Source organism: Bombus vancouverensis, chromosome 11, assembly GCF_051014615.1.
Source record: "Bombus vancouverensis nearcticus chromosome 11, iyBomVanc1_principal, whole genome shotgun sequence".
NCBI classification, from domain to species: domain Eukaryota; kingdom Metazoa; phylum Arthropoda; class Insecta; order Hymenoptera; family Apidae; genus Bombus; species Bombus vancouverensis.
In genome coordinates, this window is record NC_134921.1 from 468,097 (window position 1) to 495,563 (window position 27,467).

The 27,467-nt window shown below is 37.8% G+C and overlaps 1 protein-coding gene and 1 pseudogene across 1 annotated transcript in view; one reads left to right on the plus strand and one right to left on the minus strand.

Moving 5' to 3' along the window:
• The window catches only part of LOC143303315 (uncharacterized), a 277,255-nt gene that overhangs the window by 90,340 nt on the left and 159,448 nt on the right, over positions 1-27,467 (minus strand). The window lies entirely within an intron of this gene.
• On the plus strand, positions 17,695-19,266 carry LOC143303399 (venom serine protease Bi-VSP-like; annotated as a pseudogene).

Sequence of the window (27,467 nt, forward strand, 5' to 3'; positions counted from 1 at the left end):
TGTTGCGGCTATTTTAATTTTTCAACAAGGATCCAGATGGCGCCGTTGACGAAATTCTTTCATTATAAACGTCAACGATCAACATCAGCCATCAGGGAACGAAGAAGGTACGCTGTAACGTGTCTGAGTAATTATACCTCGAGGAGTACATACAGTTATGTAATGAAGATTCGTATGTGAGTGTTTGTTTTCTTATTTCTTTTCCCTTTGTTTCATTTGAATGGATTTTTGTACTCAAAGAGCGAGGTAAGATTACGTCAGATACGTTTTTACATATGCTAAAAAAATGGAAAATGATGATGATGAATCAATGACGCGTAGAAAATTATAATCTATTGTATTGCTGTTATCTAATGGTGTTGTAGTTGACTGTATGGTGGATGTATCTAATGGTGTTGTAGTTGACTGTATGTTGTTCAATATTGCTATGAAACTCTTCTGATTCATTGTCACTTATACGAAGGATGGAAGTATACGAATTGGGAGAAGTCAGGTTGAGAGATGCAAAATTTATACGCTCGTTCTGTCAGTTATCCCAGTGTCTCTTACGCGATAGAAAATGAACGAACTGAATAATAAATGCATTATCGGCATGAAGATTGCTTGATGTAGGCCACCGCTTTTTTTCTATCCTTCCGATACCATTTTTCTTTTCTTTTTTTTTTTTTTGCGAAACACTTTGCTAGTCGTGAGAAGCAGCAATTCCCTTCTGCGAATCAATTACGGTTCACGAGAAATTGTATTATAGCCTGGAACGTATTCAAATTATCTTCAATTATTCTCGGCTGTTTCCATTTCCATTCGTCTCTTACGTAAGTACTCGTTTGATGTACGTACATAGTGAGACAATAATCGTTAACACCTTTAATGTTTTCAGTATTATAGAATAAGACGCGAAAATACGTTGAAACCTGACTTTTAGATTCGCGAGACTCTATAAGGCTTCGAAAGTCTCTTGTTTCAGGCCGAATAAAAAATTGTAGATGAAGAATTACATTGCGAGGTCTGTTAAGGAAAATTTTAAATCGTATCGTTGTAATAGGATTATTTCAGCGAGGGAAATTACGTGTTGCGTGCGAAGCCACGAGCTTTCTTTCAGGCTAATATACATAATTGTCCTATCGAACTTTCCATCTAAACCGTTGCGCTCACACGTGGATTTTGCATTTCAATTTTCTTACTTACAGTCCAGTCCAGTGAGACCAAGTTAAATTTTTCAGCCCTCCGAGGTAGAATATGTTTTATAGAGAGACGTACAACGCCATGAAGGGGAGACAGATCAATAAATTGGGTTATCTTTAAATTACTGACAATCATTTCATCGACGCGGTTTCACCGACACCGAGTCCCCCGGCAACGTCTGTCAAAGCTTATTTACCGATACACTGAAATCAACCACAATCATTTTACCGACCTCTTCCTTTGCTGACAGTTATTATACTCGCTGTCATATGTTATCGTTGATTATACATCTTTATTTACAAATTCGTTCCTGTGTATAACGAAACAAAGGAAGAAACGAAAATGATACGTTTCATGACGCATTGTTAAATTATTAATTAACGAGAGTTACATATCTACATGAATGCTTTGAAATGTCAGTTATAATTCATGAAAATGGATACAAGCCATTTTACTATACATAAATAGAATTATAAAGACATGTTACGTACTAATGCTTTTACGAAATATATTTCTGTATACGTTTGACGTTTCTGTATTATTCCTTATGTGCTTTCTGCTCTTGTGTTTAGCTCGTCGGAAGTAAAAATACGTTAAGCGAATCAGCTAATCTATTCGAGCGTTTCAATGGCTCAGTCTTCTCTTATGCAACTACCAAAAGAGAAGATAAGTCTTTGGTTATACAACATTTCATAACGTCCAAAGTAACGGGGCACTAATTAGTTGAAACTTTAAGACAGACCAGATATCAGTCATCGTCCGTAAATACATTTATTACGATCGTTTAAAGTTTAAAGAAACACCGTTATAAAGTCGTAATACGAGACAAAGCGAAGAGAAAGTAAACTGTTGGATATATGACAAAATAATTCTATTTTAAATAAGAGACTGGTCAGCGTGGTTATTTTGTTTACAAAATCAAACGAATTTAATGAATGTAATGGTAAGGAAGTAACTATAAGTGGCTGTTAAACTATTTTTATGCTTGAAAAGTAATTCGCAAAGTAATGTAAAGCAGTACTACTGAGTTGTACATAACCTCTTTCAGAATTTGTTCTTAACCTCTTGCTTCATAACTTCCTTAATTATACTCTTCAAACTTATGGACTACTTCGATGTTGTTACGAACAGAAACTGATAAAATATTAATCTTAAATATAGATTGAAATGAAAGCTTGTCACGTAAATATATATATGTACTAGTTACTCAAACTATGGATCACATAACCTATACAAAAAAAAAAAAAAAAAATTATTGTACACTATAAAGCAAGAGGTTAAATCTTTAACCTGTTAAGAATTAAATTTTTTATTGTAACTACGAAAATTATAAAAGTACCAAGCGAAGCAAGTACGGAATATAGGGATATAGGAAGCGATGGGGAACAGCAAGTAACTCCAACATCGAAATACTACAACGATTCCAATCGAAAACGCTAAGAGCCTTAATAGACGCACCTTGGTATGTTACCAACGAAACCATCCATCGCGACCTCAAGATACCTACAGTCAAAGAGGAAATAGCAAAATATAGCGACAGATATAGCAAAAGAGTCAAGAAACACCGAAACCCCCTAATCACTGGACTACTCGATACGACGGACCAGATTCGCAGGCTGAAGAGGCACTACCCGCTAGACCTAAACGTTAGATTCATTTAATTATCCAAATTAAGCATATGCACTTACTTATAATACTTATAAATTATACCTATCTATAATAAGTATTAACTTATTGTAAATAAACAGCCATGTCACTGCGCCACGCCAGAAAAATTACTGAAAATTCTCAACGCGAGAATTGATTGTAATTCCAACAAATAAATAAAAAAAAAAAAAAAGCTGTTGCTGTCCCCAAGCGCCAAAATACGTTCTGACTACTATTTTATGTATCTCACAGAAGTATGTCTTCATTCATCATCTCCCATGCCATCCACCAACGTGTTCTTAACATGTTATCTCCTAGTAAAATATTGATGTTGAGTCAGATATCCAACTGAATAATCTTTTCGGTGTCTACTATAAGACATTTAAAACCAAGGCTCGTACACACGTGTGCTTATACGTCAGATGTAATACTTAACACGAAACCTGCTTATATTAATATTAAATTTATGCATAGTAGGATGTTCGACCTTTGTAAAAATGAAATTATAATACATACAGTTTCACCGTGGAAAAGTGAATCTTTCTAGCATGTCCACGCAAATGCAGGGGAGGGGAGGACTGTGCATGCACCAAACAACTTTACGTTCGTAATTTTTCACACAAATGTACAACTGTAGGGAAATAATTATCTCTGATTTTTCGGATGTTATGAATCGACAATATCGCATAACGGAATGCTGTGTTCTACGTATTCTATTTTTGTTACGAAAGTGGTACAAACGAAGTCCACATAAGAATAGTACAACAAAATCGGTTGAGGTTAGGTTATCGTGCAGATATCGCGGCTTTTGCATTGGAAATCACGCAACTGCCAGTCTCGTCGTTCCTTGTAAACGAAAGAAAGGTATTGTAATCGGTCGGAATTAACATAAAACTCGTCGCATGCGACCATATGGCCTGAATGTTGAATAAACGAGAGTAGAGCGCGAGCTATGTGATTCTAACCGTTTAGGCGGAAACTAATGATTGTAACCAGAGCCGAGATATATGCCAATATTACTTTGCTCGTGTAACCTCAATTCATATCAGAGACCAGGCCACACACCACGGACAGGATGGCACCCAGATGTCTGCATATCCTTGGCGCGCACCCTCAATAGTCTTAAGTGCCCACCAGGGGCCTTGGCATTTTTATAGTTAAGGTCCTTCGGACCAAGCGAGTATTTCCTGTCTTAAATTTCCCTTTACGTTTATTGTCTACCACGTGTTAGCTTAGAAAGTTGGTTTTCTCCACATCTGGTATGTTCCGTTGGCAACTTTCTCGCGAGGGCGGCTAAAACCCTTCCTGGTCCACCAACCGTCCTATTATCCAATCGGAGATGGTGTCTACTGCCCTCACTTCCTTAACCAAAATTGTCATCAACAAATCCGATAGTCCCGTGTCCTTAGACACACCCACCCCTAGCTTTCCTCAGACACAGTATCGTCAGTAAAACTTCACTTATTCTGTATCCTTAGAATAGTCAACATATCTATGTCGGTCTCTACTCTTATAAGTCGCGTACTTAATGTATTGTTGTAACTAAGTCTTACATAACGTGGTTGGAGTGAATTGTGATTTATGTTAACTCAGTGCGTGTTACATTGTGATTGCTGAATTCATAATAAAGGTTGATTAAAACCAAGTTAATAGTTGTGTTACGACTCAACTATATTTTATTTTCACCAACCAACCCAAAAATTACGTGACACTCGACAAAGCGTATAAGATGAGGAGAGAATCGCGATAAGGTAGAACAAGAGTACGTAAAGCAAGTCTGTCAACTAGATTGAAATCCTATAGCTATAACTACAGTGAATCCATATTCTAGCGAATTGTCTTTTCACAAATGAAGAACGGAATTGATACAATAACTACTGTTCATTCATAACTACTGTTGTAAGAATCTATATATTTGTCTATCTATATCTATATATATCGATCTATATATATTTGTCAGAATGTCATTTTATCAAAAAACCCATCCTCTGTAATCATAGTTTAACGAAGCATAATTAATAGAAGAGGTAGAGCGTTAAGTGGAGATGATTTAATCACAGTTAAGTAGATAAATCTCTATATTAGTCTCTTTAATTAAAATGTCCTACGTTTTATTTGCGTCATTTTTTTTCTTCATCCAATTTAAAATGTTTAAATAACAATAGCCTATACAATATAATTTTATGTAAAAAAATTGATTATACCATGTTTATTACAGATATTTAACATTTTTGTGTACATACAAAATTTAAATTATACCTCGCTTGAGAACAAAAATTCTATTTGTTTTCCTAACATGTACTAATAATTATTGAGCAAACTAGAAAAAGCTGGAGGAGATTACTTAGGAAGATTACTTAGCATCTTATATTCCTGGCAAGAGAAAATGAAAAATTCGTTTCTTCTCTTTGCTTCCCTGTTCCTTCTTTCCTCCTTTTTCCCTTTTTACATCGCTTTGTTTTACATCGCAATTTACATTTATTTGTAAAGTTTGAATCTCCTCGATATTGAAGATGTTGAAGCTGCAAGTATGTATTTCATTTTAATCCATTCGAGACCGAGATTTAATTGTAAGACGATACCTAGGTGTCGGTACGATCTGAATGTTTAGTTGGAATGATTCTGTGTTTTACTCTCTCCAGGGTATCCTTTTCATACTTTGATTTTAAATCGATGACAATCTTAAATAGTATACCTCATATTTTTAAAATATAAAATTATATACTATGTTATTCTATAATGTATTATGTACAGTCATATATATATGTCGGATCACGATTCGAATTTTGGGCGCGCGACGACTCTTCATGTGGACTAGCCATCGTTTCACAAAGCCGAGATTTTATTTACACGTATATACAGGTCTATCACTAAGCTTAACAAATAATAAGTACAACTAATAATAAGTCTAACAAACACTAAGCCTAATGAATAATACGATCTACGAATAATTAAATTAAATAATACTATTAGCAATGTTTGAGTTCAAACGAATCCACGGTTACCGGGATAACTCCTTACTAAGCGAAACTAACTTAGACGCAAATGCGATCGTCGAAAATGATCGATGTATCACTCTCCAAGGCAATCGCAAGAATGCCAGCCTCGTGGAGATTTTTCTCCCTGTACAATTGCATTTTGTTTTCTATACCCGTTTGGAAGCATCGAGAAGGTTCCAAACGCCGTTGCTAGGCACACTCGTTGGAAGCATCGAGAAAGTTCCAAACGCCGTTGCTAGGCAGTTTCTGCCTGGAGTTTTGATTACTAATACAATGTATGTCCCATTGCATCGGCACCTCCAAGGCAACATCACACGTGGCTAGGCCTGCTCTCGAGGCCGCATGCCGCCACAACCACATTTCTCGGAAAACACATACAACCACTCCAAACCTCCGTTAGATAAAACATCCATCCCGTGACCGTGGCTACGTTCAGCGACCGATTGTCACCTCGAACCCAATCTCGCTTATTACAAATTTTAAGCAATTACAACTATAATAAAATCTAGGCTAAGGTACTAGAGGATGTTCCCAAAATTTCCAAGGAAAGGCTTCGGCTTTCCTTTCATCTCCGACATATATATATATATGTCGGATCAGGATTCGAATTTTGGGCGCGCGACGACTCTTCATGTGGACTAGCCATCGTTTCACAAAGCCGAGATTTTATTTACACGTATATACAGGTCTATCACTAAGCTTAACAAATAATAAGTACAACTAATAATAAGTCTAACAAACACTAAGCCTAATGAATAATACGATCTACGAATAATTAAATTAAATAATACTATTAGCAATGTTTGAGTTCAAACGAATCCACGGTCACCGGGATAACTCCTTACTAAGCGAAACTAACTTAGACGCAAATGCGATCCTCGAAAACGCTCGATGTATCACTCTCCAAGGCAATCGCAAGAATGCCAGCCTCGTGGAGATTTTTCTCCCTGTACGATTGCATTTTGTTTTCTATACCCGTTTGGAAGCATCGAGAAGGTTCCAAACGCCGTTGCTAGGCACACTCGTTGGAAGCATCGAGAAAGTTCCAAACGCCGTTGCTAGGCAGTTTCCGCCTGGAGTTTTGATTACTAAATACAATGTATGTCCCATTGCATCGGCACCTCCGAGGCAACATCACACGTGGCTCGGCCCGCTCTCGAGGCCGCATGCCGCCACAACCACACTTCTCGGAAAACACATACAACCACTCCAGACCTCCGTTAGATAAAACATCCATCCCGTGACCGTGGCTACGTTCAGCGACCGATTGTCACCTCGAACCCAATCTCGCTTATTACAAATCTTAAGCAATTACAACTATAATAAAATCTAGGCTAAGGTACTAGAGGATGTTCCCAAAATTTCCAAGGAAGGGCTTCGGCTTTCCTTTCATCTCCGACACGGCCATCCTGACTATCACACGTCCTCGGGTGTACCTTCGTCAACAAAACAAAAGGAAACAAGATTAGTGTCATTGTGATTAGCATTCAAAGTGCCAGTTGCATTCTGCGTGCTTTCAGTCGGGTCGTAATGACATGACGGACCATTCTCGATTTCACACCCAAATGGGTCTCATCCTTCGAATCGCACATACTCTCAAAGTTCGTTACATAACCAGCTTCGTAACACGATCGCTGTCAACACTAGACCGCCTCCAGCCTCGTGACATTGTCACTGTCGGTACTAGACCAGCTCCAGCTTCGTGACATCGTCGCTGTCGGTACTAGACCAGCTCCAAATCCGTGACATTGTCGCTGTCGGTACTAGACCAGCTCCAACCTCGTGACATTGTCGCTGTCGGTACTAAACCGGCTCCCAGCTTCGTGACATCGTCACTTCCAGTGCCTGACCGCACTGAACTCCATCCCATGGCCGCACCTGGGCTCATATAATTCTACGATCCTCTGGGATCGGGGTACTCACATCGCCATGGTCACTGTTCTCGTCATCACAACAGACATCCAACTCCGCAGGAATGCAACTATCCGGCATTTTCCTTAACCTGTCATGACTGTACTTGTATGACCTTTTCCCATCCAGTGTTTTCAAGGTATATCGGTCTCCTTCCAGGACCTCCGATATCACAAACGGACCCCTGAATTTTGGATCCAATTTTGTCTGGTTCCTTTCTTCATTTTGGCGTAGTACCAAATCACCGAGATTAAACCTAACTACTTTAGCTTTGGTTTTGGCGAATCTCTCTTTGTCATACCTAGCACTAGTTTCCATCTCTTTTATTGCCTGTTGTCTTACACTGGAGATATCTATTTCTTTTTCCTCGATGTTATCAGGTAGTAATAAGTCATACGGTCTTGCTGCTCTACCAATCAATAACTCTAAAGGACTCGATTTGGTTACGCGGTTGATGGTGCAATTCAAAGCCAATTGCATCTCCCCGATCGCGTCTTGCCATGAGCGCCCGGTCGTTTCCACCGTTGTGAACATATTTTTTAACGTGCTCATAACACGTTCTACTTGCCCATTGGCCCTACTTGCACCGGTCGCGATCAAATGAACTTTGATTTGTTTGCTCGCACAGAATTCTTGAAATTCCCGGCCCGTGAAACATCTACCGTGATCTGCTATTATCCGACAGGGACTACCGAACAAAAACACGGCGGACTTAAGTGCCTTGATAACGCTAAGCGAATCCAATTTGCGTGTGTGATGTAAGTGCACGAATTTCGTAAAGGCATCGATCAGGACGACGACATACTCTTTCGAGTCATTCTTGCCACTCAGCTTGCCCGTTATGTCCATGTGCACCGTATGCCACGGTATGCCGGTCTTAGGTATAGGATGCAGTTCAGCCTGTATTTTACCTGAACTAGCCTTCGAAACTCTACAAGCATGGCAGTTCTCGACAAATTTGCGAACATACTTCGCCATTCCCTCGAACCAATAATACTCATAGAGCTTCTCGAGCGTTTTATCCCATCCTAAGTGCATAATTGACTGATGCACATGGTTGATGACGGACCATCTAAAACCTCTCGGAACAATGGGTAAGCAAAGGGTTCTGCCCTTTCGTTGTACTTTACGGTAAAGTGTACCGGATCGCAGTTCGTAGGTATTCGCGATATCTTCCGCGAGCTCTTCGTTCTGTAATTTATTAACGATTTCGGAGATTTGCGGATCGCGACGTTGTTCCGCTAATAGCCAGTCTTCGGAGATCTCGGCCAGATTAATCTCTTTCTCTGCGACCTTGTCTATCATACGGCGATTCAAGTCTACGGGGTTTCGCGAAAAGAAATCTACGTGGGCCATTCGTTTACCCTCTCGATACATGATGTCAAAATCGAATGTTTGCAAATAAGCCCACCACCTATAAACCCGGTCGTTTAAGTTTACTTTGTTGCTGGAGGCTTTCAAAGAATTACAGTCGGTAACTACTAAGAATTTCCGTCCATGTAAGTAGTGTCGGAAATGCTTGACGGCGCTTACTACTGCTAGTGTCTCCAGTTCGTACGAATGATACCTAGATTCCGCGGGACTGGTCCTTTTACTATAATATTCGATGACTCTGTTTTCCTTTTCGACTCTATGCATTAAAATAGCTCCATACCCCACCGAACTAGCGTCGGTATGTAGCTCTATGGGATGATTGGGATCAAATATCATTAACACCGGCGCGTCGGTCAGAACGGAAATTATCTGTTGTCTTATCTTTTCGTGCCTGTCAGTCCAAGTCATGTGCTTGTTACTAGAAGTGAGTGCGTACAAGGGTTTCATCACTTGTGAAAATTTAGGAATAAATTTTCGGAAGTAAGAGGCCAAACCTATAAACTGCCTAAGCTGTGTGACGGTCGACGGTGCAGGTAAAGAATTCAAAGCTTGTATTTTTCCCGGGTTTGGACGAACTTCTCCGTTACGAATTACATATCCCAAATAAAGTACCGACGTCTTCAGAAAAGAACATTTAGCGAAATTGAAAGAAAATCCGGCGTTTACGAGAGTGTTTAGTACAGTGTGCAACCTTTCTAGAGCTTGATCTATTGAGTCGGTGATTATTAGAACGTCGTCCAAATAAACAACGACATACGAATAAGCGAGGTCGCCTAAGGCCTTGAAAATGGCTCTCTGGAAAGCGGCTGGTGCATTTTTCAACCCAAACGGCATCGTCACGTATTCGTATTGACCGTCGGGGGTAACGAACGCAGTATATTCCGTCGAGTTAGGGTGAATGGGAATCTGGTGAAATCCGCTAGCCATGTCCAGGCTAATGAAGTATCTCGCACTCTGCAATCTCGCGATTTGGTCAGCAATAAGGGGTAAGGGATACCGATCCGCGACCGTATTCTTATTCAGCGCTCGAAAGTGTACACACAATCTGTCTGTGCCGTCCTTCTTCTTCACGAGTATCATAGGGCTCGCGAACGGCGAATTACTAGGTTTTACTATTTGTGCTTTAATTAATTCGTCTATTCTCTCGCGTACTATTCTTCGCTCTTCCTCGCTAAGCCTGTAAGGGCTTCTCTGCACGGTGACGTTGGGATCAATTAACCGTATTTCCAACTGGCCCGTACTGACGCGAGTACGCGGGAAACCCGTAATGAATGATTCTTTAAATTTTTCGAGAACAGAGATTAATCGATCTTTATAGTTACCGATCACATCAGTGTCAACCTCGTTAATGTTGACCGCATCTTCCGCGACTTTACCACAAGCGTTAACGACATTTGTTTTACAAATAACGAGGCTATTTTGCGTGATATTTACGTCGAATCCCTGGCTCAAAATCTCGCGACCAATCATGATGTCGTATTTTAGGTAATCGTCAGCAAGGACATGAAAAACTATCTCCAATGTAAGACCGTTAAATCAAACAGTGGACAAAATCTGAAGTGTACTCTTAATACAAGTATTCCCGATCCCCCGCATCACTACCACATCGGTTATTCTTTTACCCGAAAATTTCGAGGCTAGGGACTCTTTGATTAACGAACACTCGGCCCCAGAATCAAAGTAAAATGGATACGACTCACCCAGATGGCTTAATCTACCAGCCGGAGCTTCTACTACACAGGAGTCGATCCGGCGTTCGTCAATGGAATCGTAGTTTCTTTTCCGCGATGATGGGCAATTAGGCGCGATATGTCCCTCCTCGTGGCATTTGAAGCAGGTCACCTTCGACGATGCGGCTGGTCGTTTTTCCTTCGGGTTTCGTATATCCTGCTCCTTCCCCGTTTGTGTTTGCAGGCGACACTCCGTTCTCCTATGTCCGTGAGCACCACAGCGGTAGCACTTAATCCGAGGAACTGATAGCCTGCTGCGTTTAGCTTCAGGTTCCGTTAGTGAATTTCTTGGCGAAAATGTCGGCTGATCGTTGTAAGGGAGAATCCTCATTTCATCATGAAATTGGTCCTCCGTCCTGATATTATTCGCGAGCGTTAGTCGCCGAAAGCGTCGATCTTGTGAACTCAGTATATAAAGAGCGAGGGCATTGATCACTTCGGGCATCGTTAGATCTTGCAACTTCATCTGCAGCATGGAGCGGAGGCGACTACCGTACGCTCCCGGGGATTCAGTCTCCGACGGTCGTTCTCTGGATATCCTTATTAACGCCGAAGCGGCTGTCTCTCTGCCACCAAAACGCGAAAGAAATTGTTCCTTAAACGTTGGCCAGGTAAGCTTTCCACCGCGCACCATGTGTGAAAGCCAATGCGCAGCAGAACCCCTTAGGGCGCGATTTAGAGCGGAAAGTAACGCACTATCTTGCATCGGGTGGTCTTTCAAAATCAGATCAGCATGAGAGCACCACGCGGATGGATCGGCGCCCGCGCCTTCGGGGTCAAAACGTGGTAACGTTGCATCCTTAGATTCCGTACTCGGCCTTTGCTCCCCCGGTTTGTGCGCTAGCGTCTGAATTAACTCGCGCATAAGGACCATTTGCTCTTGTAGCACTTTAAACGGTTCTAATCCCACTTCTGATGTCGGATCAGGATTCGAATTTTGGGCGCGCGACGACTCTTCATGTGGACTAGCCATCGTTTCACAAAGCCGAGATTTTATTTACACGTATATACAGGTCTATCACTAAGCTTAACAAATAATAAGTACAACTAATAATAAGTCTAACAAACACTAAGCCTAATGAATAATACGATCTACGAATAATTAAATTAAATAATACTATTAGCAATGTTTGAGTTCAAACGAATCCACGGTCACCGGGATAACTCCTTACTAAGCGAAACTAACTTAGACGCAAATGCGATCCTCGAAAACGCTCGATGTATCACTCTCCAAGGCAATCGCAAGAATGCCAGCCTCGTGGAGATTTTTCTCCCTGTACGATTGCATTTTGTTTTCTATACCCGTTTGGAAGCATCGAGAAGGTTCCAAACGCCGTTGCTAGGCACACTCGTTGGAAGCATCGAGAAAGTTCCAAACGCCGTTGCTAGGCAGTTTCCGCCTGGAGTTTTGATTACTAAATACAATGTATGTCCCATTGCATCGGCACCTCCGAGGCAACATCACACGTGGCTCGGCCCGCTCTCGAGGCCGCATGCCGCCACAACCACACTTCTCGGAAAACACATACAACCACTCCAGACCTCCGTTAGATAAAACATCCATCCCGTGACCGTGGCTACGTTCAGCGACCGATTGTCACCTCGAACCCAATCTCGCTTATTACAAATCTTAAGCAATTACAACTATAATAAAATCTAGGCTAAGGTACTAGAGGATGTTCCCAAAATTTCCAAGGAAGGGCTTCGGCTTTCCTTTCATCTCCGACATATATATATATATATAATAATTCTATATTGAAAAAAATATGAAATTAACATGATATATACATTACTACATAAGTTATATATAAAATATGTATATTATACCCTTGCCTACTGACTGATATGAATTTCTTTCGGTCTCGAATGCGTTAAAAGAGTGCGCAAAGAAGTCGAAATTACTTATTGTAATTAGTAAAACGACCTGAGAGGCAGACAGATACAAGAAAAAAGGAATATTATATTAGCGGCATTATCATGTTTTTGCTCTCTTTAAGTCTTTCATCGAGACAGACAATCTACAGGTATTAATCGACCAATTTCTCCAAGCCGATAACTTCGAATTGATGTTTATATATAAGAAGTGTTATGTGTTAATCTGTCTAAATGTTTAAAAGGTGTTATAAATTAAATGTTGTTAAACGATACGTAAGTGCCTTTTGATCGTAAATTTTACTATCAAGGGGTCTTTTATGTATGCGTAATCATTGTGAATTATAACAATTTATGTGATCGATATTAAAGGTGTTTAAAAGCATGTATTTTTTTCTATATTATTATTCTCCTATATTATTATCCTATATTATTATAGCATTCCTATATTATTATAATATCCAATTACATGTTGATACACAAGATATACAGATTATTATTTATAACGTTTTGGTTTTCTTAATTGAGTCATTCATTTAGTACAAATGATAAGAAATTAGTAATAATTCACAAAAAAAGGATATGGTAGTAGAAATATTATAAAAAAACATTTTCTGTTTTAGTGTAGAGTTACTCCTTCTTACAGACAGTGTCGTACAAATCTGTACGTCTCTGAGAAAATGTAGGTATCTGAGCCCTTACTTCCTCAACAACTTTTAGATCTGATAGAAAAAAGAAACATACGAAGTAATAAGTAATGCTTACTAATAAATTCAACAAATACAGAGGAAGATGGCTAAATCGATAAATTAACGAGACTAAAAATTAATTACATCATGGATCTCTCGCTTTTAATTTTAAGCTGTAAATTACCGATATCGGTGACTGCCATATTCTCTTGAGTTTCCAAATCGTAAAGAATCTTTCCCCAGGGATTGGTCAACTGTGTATGTCCCCATGCGACGTAACTTGCTTAAAGAACACGAGCCGGTGATATGCAGGCAACGTATAATTGATTATCATTCGCTCTGAAACGCTGAAGTAATGACCAGTGCAGTGGTCCAGTGGTCATATTGAATGCCGCTGGATATATCAGCATTTGGCAACCTAACCCAGAGAAGCAGGAAATATGAAGCCACCGAATACCAATTAACTTCGTAGTTGCACGGTTCACATTCCATCATTTCTGAATATGCGAGGACAGTCCTCTTATTGTGCTTTTAATTCTTTTATTTGTTTCATTTTCAGCAAATATACTGGTTTTTTAAATTAAGCTTCTTTTTATACAGAGTTACAGATTATATTAATTTTATATAGAATATAGTTAAGAAAGATATTTAATTTTTTGCTAGTTAAGTATTGATCGATTAAGTTACTGTACCTTTGTTCCGATAAATGCGTGCCATTTCCTCGAATCTAATATCATAGCAAATGCCAATACCTATTTTGCAGCCCTCCACATCGAACGTCGTTAGGGAGTTACCAGGACTGAGTGAATCACTCTCTCGAAAAGTAATCTTATTAGGAATGTCGATGTCGAATAGATGTACCTAATAACATAAAAATGTGGTCGCTAATTCTATTGCTGCAACTTTTGTAATTTAATATCAAAGTTACCAACTCCTAAACTTTAATTACTTTTTATTTAATAACTGACAGCGTTTTTATCACTTTCTTTTATTAAAAAATCTTATCATTTAATAATGTTTAAAAAGGAGAAAAAATAAGTATAATAATATTTTAAGTATGTGAAAAATTTATACAACAACAAACACATTACAACAAAAATGGGCGTTTCCCGTATCATAACGTATTTTATAAACCGTAAATTATAGAATTGGTTATAGTATACGTATGTACATATGTATATTCCTAAATTATTCCTAGATAGAGTCACTTTCTTCATCCCAATATTTTCAAATTCAAAGCCATAAAGGAATATATTACTTACCTTTCGGTGTTTTGCTATCAACGTTCCATCGGGACCCCAAATAGTACAGGTATTGTACAATTTATCGCCCTCTATTTCAGGCATCGTACCACCAACTACATAGATGTTTTTTTCTTTAGCTGCGTTCGATGAAGCAACGCTCGTTTCATCATCAGGAATACTCTCGGCGTATTTTGGAAAGTACTCTGCATTGCAATATTTCAATTAATGAAAAATAACTGTCTTTTGTTCCAACCATAAATTAAATTGAAATGTTTGTCAGTTTTTTATTTTTTAAATTATTAAAATAACTAAGTTTTATATTTCGACTTAATTAAATATGCAATTACTTAGCTAATAGTATATATAATAAATTGTTTCTACAGGTTCAAAATGAAAAATGAATATTTAGAAATATTTAATTACGACAATGCTATTTGTGTTAGCATCAGTGGCTTGTTACTCAACGACTTTGCTAGTACTTTTTGAAACATAAAGTTAGTTTTCAATTAACACTTATACTAGAGGCGGAATTATAAATGCAAAATAATTGATAATACTAATTTATAACTACCTAATTATTAGTATCTTAAAAAATATATTTATACAAAAATCACGATAATCATGAAAATGGGGAAATCCTATATTCTCGAATCAACTCACAATTTATTTTGTATATTAATTAGATTCCGCGCTCATCAGTACGTACTCACTGGCGACATCGAGAAAATGTATCGGCAATTCCTCGTACGACCAGAGGATCGGAAATATCAAAGGATATTATGGCGCAGCGCGAGTGGAGAAACAGAAACATATGAGCTTAACACCGTAATACTCTTATCATAGAAATAGAAGCAGTCCTCAATTCCCGCCCGCTAACTCCTATCTCCACCGATCCAAATGATCTCCTAGCCCTCACTCCCGGACATTTCCTCATTGGCGATTCATTAATGTGCTTACGTGATCGAGATTTCAGAGACATTCCATCGAACCGACTCTCCAAATGGCAGCATATCCAACAGCTTAAACAACATTTTTGGAACCGCTGGCATAAGGAGTATTTGAACGAGCTAACCAACCGCAATAAATGGAGCGAGGGTGGACACAGCATCCAAAAGGGCACAATCGTCATCCTCAGAGAGGACAACGTTCCCTCCATGCATTGGCCTCTGGGCCGAGTTATCAAGGTTCATCCAGGCGCCGATGGTGTCATCCGGACAGCTACAGTTCAGACGGCAAAGAGCATTTTGGATCGGGGCGTCAAAAGGCTTGTCCCACTGCCAATTCAACCCGATCTCGAGAAACCCGAACAACTAGCCACCGAGACGAAATAAGATGGGAACTTCAACCACACCTCCCTAGTTTGATCGGTACCCTCTCAACGGTGGGAGAATGTTACGCCATTCGGCTTACCATAGGTCATATTCTTAACTATCGATCGCGCCACTATAATGTCGCAGACGGATCGTCGCGTCTGCCCGGCAAACAAACATTGTAGTGGCAAGCGCGTGGTTCATTAAGCAGGGCGACTTCCAGAAACGTCGACTCGTGGCCCGTATTTTACCTCGCAGTAAAAGAATGTGGCGTGATCCGAACGTAGTAGGGGTCGCCTTCCAGAAAAAACGAAAAAAATCGAAAGGCGTTCAGAACTTTTCGAGAAGTCGAACCGTCAACACATGTGGTATGTCGCGCATTACTTATCAACCAAAACGCAGTTACATTTTTTTTGTTTCATTTATATCTTTATAGTTAATAAGTTGTTGAAATAAACATTAATTTATTTGTGTTAATTCTGTGGAATTTCATTGAACTACCCTTATTATCATAATCGAAATAAGGGTATCGATCAGTTCGTGGCGTCGATTATTTAATCGTAACGGGAACTTACAACTCTCGTTGACGTGCTATCTCGCGATCGCGTCTCTCCGCGAACGGTCGAAACAAAATGATTCACTAAAAACTGTCCTGAATTCCTAAGAATTTATTTACCGCAAAACTGACAAAGTGTTTATTTAAAAAATGAGGTTGAAGGTAGTCCTTTTCTTTCATTTCATTCATTTTCATTTTCTTTCTTAAGTATGGCTAACACAATATCTAATCAATTAAAATTTTATATTTTCACGTGAAAAGTTTCTTTAGATAATTATTATCAACATGATGACTAACTCTTACGGATTAATACGTGTCTGTAGGGCAATCCGGTGGACTTGATCGGCTTTTTACTTCGAAAGTTGAGTAATCGGTGTCGCTTTCTTACGCATCTTTGAACTGTATAAATGTTTTAAAATTGTTTGATCCAGAATGTACCACACCGGACAATCAAGAAGGCAGGTGCCTTGACTACAGAAAATGTAAACCTCTGCAAGAAATATGGCAGATAAAGTACCGTACAGCCACCGATTTTTATAGACGATCAGTGTGCAGATACCAGGGCAATGTTACGATCGTTTGCTGTCCGAACGATCCAAACAAAGAGAAGAGAGAAATTTTAGTAAAAACTGTGTATAAGTATAAGGCTTTGCGACCACCATACTGTGGTTTTAGCAACGTCTCTCATACCAGGGTGGTCGATGGTAAACCAGCTGAACTTGGTACGTTTTATGTCTTTCTTTCCGATTAATAATAAGCCATTTACTGCAAAGAATGAACTTTAAAGGCATTAAACAGCACATCAATGTACATTTCAATTAGACTAAATAATAATGCTATGATTTCATCGGTAGTAACTTTACTTATTAACTTGAATTATTTCTCTCTTTTACTTCATGTTAGGAAGAGTATCTTTTTGCTTGAAATAAAGAATTGATATAGGAGTAATAATATGGATAGAGATCAAAAACTGTTAGGGCAGAAATTACACGTTTGAACTTTACAGTTCAGTATAGTTCAAATAGAAATTATATAGAATTATTTAATAATTTGTATTCCACTGGAATAAAAATTTAATTTCTGTCTTTATCAAATCTCTATTTCAGAGTATTTGTACGTATGTACTTATCGTCTGCTGTATGATCGAATATCGAATAGGTAATAATCGTTGTTACTCGTTATGTGAGAAAAAATTATGTATATTCACAACTATGACTATTGCATTTTAGGCGCTTGGCCATGGATCGCTGCATTAGGTTTTCTCAATTCCCGAAACCCAGACAAACCACTATGGAAGTGCGGAGGTTCCCTGATATCGGCTAGGCATGTTTTGACCGCAGCACATTGTGCACATATGGATGGAATAAAAAACATACACAATCATAATATTGCCATTCTTAGATTGGTGGAGGAGGTGCCATTTTCAAGTAACTCCTCAAATATATATATATATATATGCTATTGAGTATTACTGAAGTATCATATCCTGAAATTTCTTACTGTACAAATATATTGTATCATAAAGCGTGTACAATTCTTTCTCATACTTTTGGTCATTCGTTTCCTGCATTTTCATTTATTTTTTTATTTTTCAGGGTACGTATATCCCATTTGTACGAAAGAGCCCCTACGAAAGAGCAACTTCGTCGGCTATAACCCCTTGTTGCTGGATGGGGAGCGTTAAGATATAGTAAGTGATATCAATTTTATAATAAAATTAAACAGTTCCAGTCTTAAATATCTTTCTTATTTTCTTCGTAGGACGACCACGACGTAATGCATTAATGGAAGTACAAATGCCAGTGATTAAGAACGCCGAATGCAAAATAGCTTATTCCAAATTTCCTAATGCACCTGATATCACTGATGGTATAATATGCGCCGAACATGCTCAGGGTGGAGAGGATTCTTGTACGGTAATTAAGTTACAGAGTTACTACAAACTATACGGTATCTGAAGACACGTCAATTCGAATTAACATCAAATCGACGTCTTAAACATTAGAAATAATAGATAAACACAATTTAATAGTTTTGCCCACTTCTCACACCTCATTATGGTATTTAATCTAATTTCCTTCTAATCTTAGTTTTGCTCAAAATACATATAACATGTACATTATAAATTGGAGTATTTCTATACACAAATCAATAGAAGATTATTACTGTATATAAGTATAATTTCAATACAATTCGATCGATATATTTCAGTATCTTTGATTAAAAATTTAACGATCCTTTCAGGCTGACCTCGGCGGACCACTGCTGATACAACATGAATTAACCTCGTATTTAATAGGTATTGTGTCTTACGCTTATAAGTGCGGCACAGCTGGCTATCCCAGCGTTTACACTAGGGTCACATCGTACCTTGACTTCATTCTCCAAGCGATGCAATAATATGATATTACTGTTCCATAAATATCATTGTGTAAAAAACGTAAAGTTGGATTTTCTTATTGTGGAGATAAGAAACAGCTCAAATTCACATTGTTTTGTACGTTACAAATTATAGGCTTAAAATGTACGAAATGTAACTTTGAAACGACACTAATTTTTTACGCACGATAAACCTCCACGACTTAGGTATGTAAAGATGATAAACGTATATTAATTCTATTAATTTGGTAATAATAAACCAACTTTCTGAGAAGTTCTGTAAATTTCGTTTCTGTTGTATCAAGAGAATAATGGAATATTCCACTTAGATCGTATACTTCTTGTATGTACATACAAAATTTTCCGGCTAATCTAAAACACTTCATAAGATAGAAAGCTTCTGGAGATTCGGACACAGAGAGTGCATAAAATACAAGATAAGTCTCGTGTCTTTCAAAATTATTTTTTATTCGCTAAAAACGTCCTGTGTACTCATGCAATCACATGCAACCTCGAAACTTCGCTTATTTTTTATCACTTTCCAATTCAATACACTGTTTCTGCATTTTTGACTATATGTAAGAGAAATTTCCATTCAGCCAAAGGTGTACTTACAGATTATAGATTCCTATACGACTCTCGGTAAAAATTTATCCGCACTCCAGATAGTTAAAACTTCTGTCGACCGTATTGATCCATCTGCACTCTTCGTATGACGTCAATATCTGTTCAGTGCTGCTGCGTAGGTTTCATTGTGTTACGTCAATTCGTTTGTGACTGTTGCGCGAGTAATGGCGCTTTGCGATGGCGATTTGCAGGAAAACAGTGCAGGATGCTGTGATTCGTTTCTTGTGGTCGGAAGTTATGTTTGATGCCTATATTTATCAAAGATTTAATGCACATTATGGAGAAAGTGTTTTGTCACGAAGTGTGTTTGAATGGGCACAAAAGTTCAAAGAAGATCGCACAAGTGTTATGAAAAAACAGCTGGACGCCCGTCCACATCCACGACGACAACATTGAACGTGCTCATGAACTTATGCTCTATGGAATAGACGAGTGACACTGGATAATGTGGCAAATCATTTGCAAATCAGCCACGGCTCTGCTTATGCAATAGTGCACGACAGATTTGGGTTTTAAAAAGTTTGTGCGAGATGGATGCCGAGAAAGCTGATGAAAAGGTGAAGACGACGATGCATTCGTGGTTCGCAGCTCAGCCCAAAACATTTTTTAACGAGAAAATACGAAGGTCCTTCAGCAAATGGACAAAGTGTATACAGAAATTGAGTGATTACGTCAAAAAATGATGTATGTCTTTTTTGACAATTGCTTAAAATAAATTCTACACCGACAGAGCGGGTAACTTTTTACTCACCCTCGTAAGACACTTAAATTTCCAATCTATTATGATGAATAAAAGAGCTTATACTATTAAATCTAATTGTATTTTGTTGCATGAGAGTACACGTGTATGTGATGTACATTACCTTTATATCCCCTTGAACGCTTCAATATTGCGCATATATACTATATTTTGTACAGCTTCTATAAAATTTTGTATGTTTGTTTAGGCTGTCAATCTAGAGGCTGGAGTACAAAGAAGTGGCACAATGATGTGGGCTGATGACATTTATAATTATCAAGGAATCACCCCTACATTCGCTCAGGTATATATCGTTGACTATAATGTATTTAACATATATGATTGTTAGAATATTAATAATTAATTTTTAATTCTATCAGAATTTTAATGAAACTGTCCCTTGGGAAGGAAGAACTGATACCTTGATATCACGGTTTGTACATCCTATATATACGACAAATTTTAGAACATTATATAACGAAGAACCAGATCGCCGTGGCCATGTGATGTGAATAAAAGGACTTGAATTTGATGATATTTTTATAATGTTTGATAACATAACTAAGTATCTTCACAGTAAGATAGGATGACATGGTTTACATGATCTTAATGTTGTTCACTTGAGTGATGATATTATAAGGAAAAGTGTAATATCACAGGTAGGATGATTCATAATTTAGAACTACTAACTCATGTATGTATTAAAAATTAAAGAAATATATTAAATTTTATAGGATATTTATGTTTAGTAACCAGTAATTCAGAGATTGGTATTCATGGTTACTATAACGAGGCTGTAGAAACGCACCCTTTCTTCTTTGCAAATGGTCCTGTATTTATGTCTAAGCCGAAACTGGAACCTCTGAATAATTTAGATTTATTCTTGTTATTTTCTAAAATACTTATCTACAGTATACCATAAGGAATGATACCGTATCGCACCTAATCAAGTGCCTTAAGAAACATCAACAGGATATCACAGTAATCCCTTATCGACTGATATGTAAGTAAAAGTTATGTGTCATTGTTATACACAGTTATGTGTTAGTGTTATACACAGTTATTTATCATTTTCTATTAATTCAGTTGTAGCCACTACAATATCTATGACACTGGTAGTAATTATGAGAACAATAATGATGTTCTATAAGAGGAAATGATGATTAGGAACAAAAACTTACAGGTAAGTCAAAGTATATGTTATTTGCCATTTGAAAAGAAAGTTACTAACTTAGAATTTTTTGATAAATAATAATTGTGCAAAATATATTGGATTTCAAATTTGTCAAAAATTGAAATTTAAGAAGCATTGTAATAATATAACATTAATATTTTGATTTTTCAGGAGATGTCATGCGGTGGATGGATAATATGTAAAAAATATTAAGCAGTATATGAATTTTCATATTGCGTAGAGATAACAAAATGAATTTTAAAAAATGTCGACATGGTAATAAGAAATAGCATCATGACAAAGAATATATAAAGACAGTTTCATTTTTTATAAATAAAAATTTGTTGTTCCAGATTTTGAAATATAGTGAAACGTTTAATTAGTATCTTAATATCTTTAAATAATTATTATTTTAGAATCAATTGTAATTGTATCATACGTACTTTTGAATTCGTGCAAGAACATATGTAATTTTGAAGTAGTTATTATTAGGAAATTGTTAGACGCGAACAGTATGCGAAAAGTTAGTATGCAGTGTAATAATTATCAATCAAAACACAAGAATTAAATTCTCGAGGAAAAAATTTCCGGAATTTCTTATTTACACGATTATAAAGAAATCCATAATAAAAAGGAGCTGCTTTCTAATACTTCTCTTCCTTGTAATGCCTATGTTAATGATAACGAGGTTCGACTTTTTGTTTTTAGAGGGATACTGGAAAATTTGAAAGTACAGTACCATTGGGAAGAAAATCACGATATTGAAAACGATATTTGCAAGTAAATTTCCAAAAAATCTGTTTTCAAATTTTCGCTTTCTATTTCACATTAAAAGAAAGGGCTGCCTTCTTTCTCTGCAAGACAAAACAAACATTCTGAATCTCGTATCAATGAATGATGTCAATAAGTTATTTTTCTTTTCAGATTGAACAATATTCCAGATTTATTCATAATTTCATACTACGCGAAGAATAGACTTTCATAGGTATATAAAGGAAATATTAAGTATAGGAAAACTCTTTTTCGTTGTAGGTGACATATGCTTCACGGTTGAACACGTGTATTTTTGAACACATATAAATGAAAAAGTACTCTTATGGAGAAAAAGAATTGATACCTTCGATTGACATTAGATAATGTATATAAACTTATGAACAATCACTATCGGTTTGTATTTTAGGTGCACACGCAGATTTGTTGGAATTCTTATAAAATGTACATCCTGTACGAACGTTTTATTCTTCCAAATTTTACGATACTATGTCTCATATAATAACTATATGGATTAAACGTAATATAAATGATCCGAAAATAGACTCGAACGACATTAATTGTCTTTCTATTTATACCAATATCGAAAATACAAGTAAAGCCGGAGCAATAGTATGCAATCATAGCATATTCAGAATGCACAGTATTATCATGAAATGTAAATGAATCAGTTGTAAACGAACGATTTTACTGTAAAATCGTTGCCTCCTTTTTTTCATCTGAAATATAGCAGCAATGAGTACATTCTTTTAATATATAATAAAACGAGATATCTTTATAAAGTTACATATGTCATCACTGGTAACTGTTATCTCGTATGACACCAAATATACCGTTAGTATGGAATGATATTTTTATGAAGATATACTTTAATGATAGATTTTATGAATGAAACGTTATATAAGAAAAATTATCTCTTGTCATTCTATGAAGTGTAGTAGCTAACGAAGATTAATTTTACGAAGTATTGGAGCAAAAGAGAATTAAAAAATTAAAAAGATCTAAATAAGATTGTTCGTGTGGCTTAATTATCTCAATTCTGGTACACCACTTGTTACATTCTAACTAATTAGCGCTAAACAATAACTTGCAAATATTAAAGATATTAACACCTTAATATTAACACCTAAAGGTTTTCAGGAAATTTTATAATATTTGATTATTGTATATCTAGTCATTGATTGATAAAATTTCTTGTATAAGCATAGATCGAGGTTGACGTCATACGCAGATTGCATATCATTGACAGGTATCGTTTTAATTTATTTTATGGCTAGAATCATTTGAATATTATACGAATAATTATTTCCATTCGAACGATTAATAGATCACGTACCTATAAAAGATATATTATGAAAAAGACGTGACGAAACAAAAAAATATTGGAAATTCCGTTGTCTGTTGATTTTTATTTCCATGTAATTACATATGAAATGGGTAATTCATTAACATCTCCTCGAATCGAATATAATTCGTTACACTTCACAACGATTCAAATAATGGACGGGAAATATATAATAAGTTTCCTGTCCTTGCGTTAAAATAGTACTGTACAAATCAGATGATACAGGAAATACCCAAAAAACCCAATTACATCCACATTGCATGACAGCACACTTGCAATGGATTTTTGTGATTTCAATGTCACAGACAATGACACAACTAATCAGAACACGTTCGAGGCTATAGACATTGAAATTACCGCGTGTTTAATACGTTTAAAGCATAAATCTAAATTTCACGCGATTATTTCTTTGTACATTGTGAAACTCTTAAATTATCTTAATCGAATAAATAATCCTAATGTAATGAAACATCTTGAAATAGACCTAGATATCTGAAACAGAAACTCGAAGGATAAGAAATCCTAAAAGGTACTAATCCTAAAATAACAAACTCCTAAATAATAAACAAGTGATAAAACCTGTTATAAATAATAAACCTTACCTGGAATAATCAAATCCTAACTAATCGAAAATAAAATAAGGCAAGCAATTCTTAATCTTTCAAGTAATTTTTCCGAAAACACAGAAAGATAGAGAAATTAAAAAGACGCAGCACAAATTGCAGCACAATGAAAGTTTCAGAGCGATGAATACGATCGTATTAAACTAAATAATTTTCAAAAGTGAAATTACACTGAAACGTATATCGATGATATTTGTCATTTCTACGATCTGTTTCGCTTGATCGTGCTTCTTTTCTGATGTAAATTCAATTTATAATACGAACTAAGTTTCCTTTATTATTATTAGTCCTGCGTCTTTTTAATTCGTCACTTCTTTTATTTCAGAACAATGACGGGCTCCAAGATGCTGTTCGGATGTTTGGCGTTAATTGCTTTTCTGCATCCATTAGTTCACGTTTGTACTTCGAGTAGTACAGCTCAAGGTTTGTACTTCGAGTTGTCTTTTTCCATGCACTTCAAATTCCAATACGATCTGGTCACGTGGCCTTCGTACAATTTCGAAATTTTACCTGTTTGGTAATCGTCAATGAAAAAAGAAGTTATGCGTGACCTCAACACATTGAAACAATTTTTATGATTTTTTATTTGCCGGTTGGTCAGCAAGTTAATGGAAAAATTTCACTTAACTATTCGCGTTAATTTCTTCGGTTTAACTTTTGGGAAATGCTTCGTTAGCTTCGGGAATATTCCAACGATTCGTTTTACGTACAAAATAAGCATGATAAATATTACATCACGGTAATGTAATATCGGAATATATTAAAGGTGTAATTTTGTCCGATTAATTATAATTTATTAATAATGGATTGAAAATACAGATATTAGTTAGACAGAGAAACGATGTTTGATTAACAGGAAAACTAAATGCAACGCTCGTATTTACAACAAATAACTTGACAACTATTTGGTAACTCTCTCTCTCTCTCTCTCTCTCTCACTCTCTCTCACTAGCAACTCTAACACTCGACAACACTCGCAACTCAATTTTAACGACTCTATGCTTCGACGTCTCGATCAACTCTGATTCTCGCAACACGCACACTTTTCGATTCGCCTTGGATAGCGAAACCGTCCTTCTTCTAACGTTGTCTATTGTTTCCCTCATACCTATGTAAGAACTACCAACTACGTGCCTTTAGTCACGTAGGCACTCTTAAATGTAAACGAACCACAGAAACACGACGTACACGGTTTTTCTATTTTCAGCCGATCTCCAATCAAAGCTATTCTACGATATCACAATCGGCCTTTCCTGACAATCACATCTGCCCTCAGATGTGCTCATCATCGCCGCTCGCACTTACATCACTATCGTCAGCATTCCACCATTTCATGTGATCGGCTGCCGTGGAAGTTGTACGTGGCCCTTCGTGCTCCCCCTCTCGCTGCACTATGTATCGGTCATTTCGCAGGACTTTTATCACCCGATACGGTCCAAGAAACTTCGGATGCAGCTTTAGCCCGGGACCCCTCTGCATCCTCTCGATTGCCACTAGATCTCCCGTCCTGTATGCTGTCGCCTTCTTGCGTCTCCTGTTATACGCCCGCTTGTTTCGGATTTGGATCTCCTCAATCCGTCTCTTTGCGTCCGCACGCAGCTGATCTCGTTCCTCTTGGAACACCGCGGCCTGTTCGTCCTCGATGCTACTGCTCCTCTTTCGCTCTTCCTCTATCTTCCTCTCCGTTGTTTGTTTACCCATTTCACTCTTGTCAGGGGCTTTGATCGTCGTGGCAGCATCGTGACATTTTCGTAGGCTCGGTTCGTACATGGAAGACGTTAACAACTTACCATCTACCGAGACTATGATCTCTTCTTTTTCGAAGGTCTTCACGTTCATCGTGTCCTCGACAATCCCATCGTCGTCCTCGTCATCCACATACTCTGTATATCGAATCTTCGTATCGATATTATTGGAGGGATTCCGCGCGTGCGACTTCCCTTGTCTTTTCGTTCGCCTTGCATTCACTCTCTTCGAGTCTATCCGAAAACTTGAAACAACCCTCACACCCGCAACGCTATCCTTCTCAGTAAATTCGCAAATATCATCAACAACATCCTGTTGCTGTTGTTTAGCCAGATTCTTCCTCCTCGTGATGTTCGCTAAGTCCTCGTGCTAGCCGCAAGAATCCGACGAGGACACCATCTCGTGGTCCACTTTACCAATCACCACGTGTCTTGCCACTATTCTCCGTTCCTCCGACACTTGCTGCACAGCTGCCTGATACTTCTTCAAAACTTCTGCTAACTCTTCTTTATTTTCTTCCAATTGCGACAGTAGCTCAGTTCGTTCGCGACTAGCTACATTAACACGATCTTCTGCTTCGGAACGTTGCCGCAGTACTTCCTGCAACGAAGCCTGCGCCTCATTCGGTTCTTGCTCCAGTGCCTGTTTCGCTTTAACTGCAACTGCTCTAGCGCATTCTGCATCTTCTAACTGGTTCTTCAGCTGTCGTAAAGCTGCTTTACCCGTCGAGTCACCTTTCGATTTCTCCAGCATCGTTTGAGCGTCTCTTAGCAATGCTTTGGTTCTCTTCAAATCTCTTTTTAGCCTATGTTGCATGTCCTTAACGTGTGACAAATCTATCTCACTCGCCTGTGTCTCTACATCTATCTTGAGGACTTCCGGACACTCATCGGGATTTTTGTCCTTTATTCTACTAATAAAAGATTCTCCCCCTTTTATACTTATTTCAACAGTGTCCAAAAAGTCTGCGCCAATAATAAGCGAATGTTGCATCACAGTACGACTCATTGTCTATAATAATGTTCGTCGAAAATTTCCCGAGCGTAAAATTCCTTCCGGAACCGACACCGCCAAATCCAACGATTTCCCGACTTAATCTGGGCGCTCCGATTTTCACATGCTGATCTGCTCGCATTAGAGTCAGCTCACTACCGGTGTCTATCAACGCGCTCAATTCGAAATTTTCCATCTTAACATCCTTACCACGCCTTGTTTGTAACGACCGAAACACGCTGTAAACTTTTTTTGAGGGCTCACCCAGTGCCTTGTCGCATTTTGATGCGATGTGTCCGTACTCCCTACATTTGAAGCATTTAGGTCCTCTCGACTTGCTCGGACACTCCGCACACACGTGCTCCGCATCACCGCAATTGTAGCATCGCGCCTTCCTCGCATCTCCAGATCGACCGGGTTCCTTGTTCCTCTCGGTTTCGGACAGCTTCGCCACCGGCTTTACCCTGCTACTCTTCGGCTCCTCAAATTTCGTCCTCATCTCCATATCTCTTTTTATCGCTTCGTAGCGCCTGAAACGCTCTTTTAATTGCTCGAT